The sequence below is a fragment of the Choloepus didactylus genome, chromosome 6 (assembly GCF_015220235.1).
Source record: "Choloepus didactylus isolate mChoDid1 chromosome 6, mChoDid1.pri, whole genome shotgun sequence".
NCBI lineage: Eukaryota > Metazoa > Chordata > Mammalia > Pilosa > Megalonychidae > Choloepus > Choloepus didactylus.
The window spans coordinates 2,350,534-2,356,229 of NC_051312.1; the positions used below are offsets into that span (position 1 = coordinate 2,350,534).

The 5,696-nt window shown below is 44.7% G+C and overlaps 1 pseudogene; it reads right to left on the reverse strand.

Annotated features, from left to right (window-relative positions):
- Positions 1–1,477: 1,477 nt before the first annotated feature.
- LOC119535938 lies at positions 1,478–3,383 on the reverse strand (annotated as a pseudogene).
- Positions 3,384–5,696: the final 2,313 nt, after the last annotated feature.

The following is a 5,696-nucleotide window of genomic DNA, read 5'->3' on the forward strand; positions in this document are numbered from 1 at the left end:
CTCCAGGGCAAACGTTTGCAGGTTTACTAGCAGCCCCCTAGAAAATATTGGGGTTTCCCAAACTCGGGGCTCCTCAGTGGGACCGAACCTGCACCCCGCAGCCCCCCTGCTCCACGCCCCCCAGGGGTTTGGCGGGGCCAAGGACAGATGAAAATGCCCAGCCATCCAGCTGTACCTGGGTGGGGGTACCGTGTGAGCCTGAGAGGAGGGTGCAGGGGGGCGAAGAGATGAAACACGTAAATAAACGGAGCGATGGGCCGTGTTCAGGAGCCAAAGGAGTGAAAGGCTCGAGGTTTGAGTTACCTTCAGATTCACCCACAGACTTAATAGGATCCCAGTCAAAACGCCCCAGATTCCCCACCTTCTGAGGAAAGGCTAAGGGACTAGCAGAGCCCAGACAATTCAGAAAAACAGAAGAGTCACGATGAACTGCAGCACCAGGGCTGTGTGACATTGGAGTGATATTGATGATCAGTGGGACAGAATAGAAAGTCCACAAACAGATCCACAAAAGAGAGTCAATTGGGTTTTGTTAAAATAAGTTTATAAATGCAGAAAACTTGTAGAGCAAAAGTTTGAACAATCACTTAATCCACAGCTATTATATCCAAAATTCTTCACAGACTTGGTGTAATTTATCATAGTCTTAATCTAATTGGTCGTGACACCCTTTATATTCTTGCATGAGAAATCATGTAGAGATAGTTCCCTGCACTCTTCGTGGTGATTTCTCCATTGTTAATGTCTTAAATAACTGTGGCATATTTCTCAAAACTAAGAAGTTAATATTGAACATTACTATTAACTAAACTATAGATTTCCTTCAGATTACACCATTTTTTTTTCCAGTAATATCCTTTTTCTGTTCTAGGAGTCAAACCATGTTGCATTTAGGACTTATAATGCTTATTAATGTGTTATTAAAAATCTACAAATATAAACCTGGGTGTAAATTTCTTATGCTTTTAGCTCTTTTATCACTATATGATCAAACAAATTTATACATTCTTTTTAAGCAAAACTTTAAAACTGAAAAGTCAACAAAACTCAAACAAATGTAGTATGGTGAGTGATATTGTGATGAAAATCAGTGGCTAATTTGCTGCTTGACGTACGTTCTTTTCATTCTCTGGGTCTACATCATCAAGTTCCCTGAAATTTTATTCTTCCTATCACTGTCTTTTTTTTTTTTTTTAGAAAGGGATATCCATTCCTTTTATTCCAGTACCTTAGCATAATGAAGTTAATCAAAATAATAAAATGTATTACAAAATAATAAAATGTATTTTAAAAAGTCAGCTGGTGCTGATAACTGGTTCCTGTGATAGTCTTGGAAACCCCGACCATGTAGGATTTCTTCTTGTAGTACACAAGCACCACTGCCTTCGGGAGTAACTGGCTGTGTTGCTCCCCACGCCGAGCAAGCCTGGGGACGCCACTGCTGAGCTGCCTCGGATGTGGACAAACGTGATTTCACTCATTGTCTCCCAGTTGTCATGTGGGTGGGGATAGAGCCACGCTGGGTCACCCCTTCAACCCCCTTACGTGTGTGCTTGAGAAGAACCCAGTCTTTGGACTGGTAGTCTGGTTCTGTGGTATTTGGGACTGGTCATAAAATAGAATCAGGGAAGCCGTCACAATTTGAAGTGTCGTTGTGCCAGTTTGAATGTATTATGTCCCCCCAAACACCATTATCTTTGATGTAATCTTGTGTGGGCAGACCTATCAGTGTTAATTTGATTGTAATTCTTTGCAACCCACCTAACTGTGGGTGATGACTCTGATTGGATAATTTCCATGGAGGTGCTGGAATGTGCCAGTTTGAATGTATTATGTTCCCCAAACGCCATTATCTTTGATGTAATCTTGTGTGGGCAGACCTATCAGTGTTAATTTGATTGTAATTCTTTGCAACCCACCCAACTGTGGGTGATGACTCTGCTTGGATAATTACCATGGAGGTGTTGGCCTGCCCATTCAGGTTGGATCTGAATTAAATTACTGGAGCACTATATAAGATCAGACAGAAGGAGCAAGCTTGCTACAGCCAAGAGGGACACTTGAAGAAAGCACAGGAGCTGCAGATGAGAGATATTTTGAAGACAGCCGTTGAAAGCACTCTTGCTCCAGAGAAGCTAAGAGAGGACAAACACTCCAAGAACAACTAAGAGTGGCATTTTAGAGAGAAGCTGAAGTCTAGAGAGGAACGTCCTGGGAGAAAGCCATTTTGAATCCAGAACTCCAGAGCAGACACCAGCCACGTGCCTTCCCAGCTAACAGAGGTTTTCCGGACACCATTGGCCATCCTCCAGTGAAGGTACCCGATTGCTGATGTGTTACCTTGGACACTTTATGGCCTTAAGACTGTAACTGTGTAACCAAATAAACCCCCTTTATAAAAGCCAATCCATCTCTGGTGTTTTGCATTCCGGCAGCATTAGCAAACTAGAACAGTCGTCGATACTTTCGATTTCCTTAGGGATTGCAACTAGCCTTTCCCTGACGTGCTCCCAGCCTACACCTTCAAAACAGGGATGACCTTTAGCTTCTTCTACTCCACTATATCCAATTCCATTTTCAGAATCAATACAAAGTCTGAGAATGAAGTCTTTGGCTTTCAGATATAGGTACCTACGGTGGAAATAGCAGAGTTTCTTTCCGTTCATCACTTTCTGCAGATGTCCCATCAGCATTTCATACAGAATCTCCCCCAAAGGCTGCCGCCGCATGCTTTGTTGTAGCCAGTCTGCACGGACACTTCTAGGGCAATGCGATTCGGCGTCCCCGGGTGGAATCGGCCAGCTTTCTCCAGCCTTCTCTGCTTCTGCTGTCCTCGTTGGTCCGTGTTCTGATACGAGAAGTCAGTTGGTGGGTTGTTTGTGAGGTTTCTGTACAATTCCGTCCTGTGAGCGCTTGTTAACCCCGTGTGTAAGCCAAAATCAGATGCTTTTACGTGACCCTTGGCTTCCAATGAAAGGGTATCTGGCTTAATATCCCGATGGATGAACCCAACTGGCGGTTCACATCTACAGCCAGACGGTCGTGAAACGTTGCGCTGCGTTTCTTCTGTCAAAGTATCTTTCTTCATTAGCAATGTCATCCTGCTCCTCCAGGGAGAAATTCCACGATTAGATAAGGGGAACTTTTATCCTTATCCTGGGAACTGTGAAACGTCTTCACCATCCAGGCACCATCCGTTTCTACCAAAACATTTCTTTTTCTCAGATATGGGCCACCTGCTCTTTTTCAGGCATTTTGGCCTTTCTCGATGTCTTCCCTGCATGGATATGGCCTGTGTCTTCCCTCTGCGTTAGCCCCCGTCTCCAGAAGCCCCCTCCCCATTCCTGCCGGAGGTCCAGACGACGCAAGCCAAGTCTGGTCATCCGGAGCAGTGAGAACGCTTCCTTTGTGTATGTGTCGGGATCGGGTGACTTTCCCTCTTCATCTGCTCAGCCTTCCATGGCCACCCCCGAGTCCTTCTGCGCGGCTGCTCTCTCTCCATGCGGTAAAATTCTCCAGTGTGCGCTCGGTGGCAGTCGCTCTCTCCCAGGAAGTTTGCTCCAAGGAAAGGCTGTTGCAGCAACAGAAATTGTATTTCCTGCAGTTACCAGCCCCTTCCCCGCTCCTCCCTGGGAGGAGGGTTCCACTGGACAACGAGGTTTGGAATTGTCCGTTTGCTCAGTGGAGCTCCCCACGCTGCCGTCTTCCCGCGGTCCTCTCTCCCACGTGCTGTTCTGAAGTCACTGTCTTTGCCGAGGCATTTCTGCTCTGAGTTCCAAGCGTGCCAAGCTCGGAATTTCCAAGTCTAAAAGCAGAGTTGCAGTGACTCCTTCTGTCACAGCTGCGGCTGGCTCAGCCCCTGAGGCCCGGCAGCTGCCTCCCCAGCTCCGCACCCACCACTTTCTTTTACTTGATTTACTGCGAGACATTGTTCACGAAGGGCCAAGCCCTCATTTGGTGCAGCCTTCTTGCTGTCGTGCCACTTCCCACGGTCCTCCTCTCCCTTCTCATCATGAGCAGACAACAAAAGTAGTGGACCTGGTGTTCCTGACCCACAAACCTAAATGCAAACTGGACAGTTGATTTTTGACAGTCACCAAGTAAACTCACTGGAGAAATGTTTGTCTTTTCAACAAATGGGTCTGGCATAACTAGACATCCAAGTGTAAACAAAGCAAATAAAAATCTCCAATTAAATAACCCAAAATGCACTCTAGACCTAAAGGTAAAAGGTAGAAAAATGAAACTTTCAGAAGAAAAGATAGGATAAAATCTCCATGAACTTGAGTTAGGGAAAGGGTTCTTCAATATAATTAAAAGCACTATTTATAAAAGAAATAATTGATAAATTAAAAACTTTCCTCTTTAAAGACAAGCCACAAACTACAAGAAAATATTCACAAATCACATATCCATCAATGGTCTTATACTCAGAATATATAAAGAAATCTCAAAACTTAAAAAGGAAGCAAACAATCCAATGAAACAATGGTGTGCTGGTTTGACTCTGTTATGTGCCCCATAAAAGACTATGTTCTTTTAATCTAATCTTGTGGGGGCAGACCTATTGTGGGTGGGATATTTTAATTAGGTTGTTTCCCTGGAGATGTGACCCCACCCATTCAAGGTGGGTCTTAATTAGTTTCCTGGAGTCCTTAAGAGAGCTCAGGGAGAGAGAGGGAGCTCAGAGCCAACACAGACCCAGGCACTTGGAGATGCAGACAGAGAGATGTTTGGAGAAGCTAAGCTAAGAGACAAAGCCCAGAGTTTGCCCCAGAGAAGCTAAGTGAGAACCCACAGTTGCTTAAAAGCCACTGGAATCAGAAGCTGAAAGCAACGCAACACGGGAGCAAAGGACCAGCAGATGCCAGCCACGTGCTTTCCCAGCCGACAGAGGTGTTCCAGATGCCATCAGCCTTTCTTCAATGAAGGCATCCTCTCATTGATGCCTTAGTTTGGACACTTTTACGGCCTTAGAACTGTAAATTTGTAACCTAGTAAATCCCCTTTATAAATGCCAATCCATTTCTGATACATTGCATTTTGGCAGCTTTCACAAAAAGGAACAAATGGGCTAAAGATTTGAACAGGTGCTTTACTGAAGACACTCAACATCATTAGTGTTATGAAAATACAAATCAAAACCATAGTTCAGTTACCATCACACACCCATCAGAAAGGCTACAATAAAATCTTAAAAATCCAAACAGATAATACCAAGTGCTGGTGAGGATGTGGGAAAACCTAAACGTCCATACATTGCTCGGGGAATGCAAACGGCACAGCCACTCTTGAAAGCAGTTTGGCAGCTTCTTATAGATTTTAAAGCACATTAATGTACACTTACAGATGGTGCAGCAGTTGTGGTCACTCCACTCCTGGGCATTGACTCAAGCAAAAGGAAAACTCATGTTCACACAAAACCTTTGTGTGTGAGTGTCTAAAGCAGCATTATTCACAACCGCAGAATATTGTGAACAGCCCAGTGTCCTTCAACCTGGACTATGGTTAAAAAACTGAGCTGCAGCCACAAAATGGAATATTACGCAGCCAACTAAAAGGAACACGCTGCCGAGACACACACAACAACGCAGGTGGAGCTCAAAAGCATCATGTGTGACTCCATTTCTATGACCTTCTGGAAATGAGAAAACCACAGGGACTGAAAACAGAGCAGTGGTCGACAAGGGCTGGGG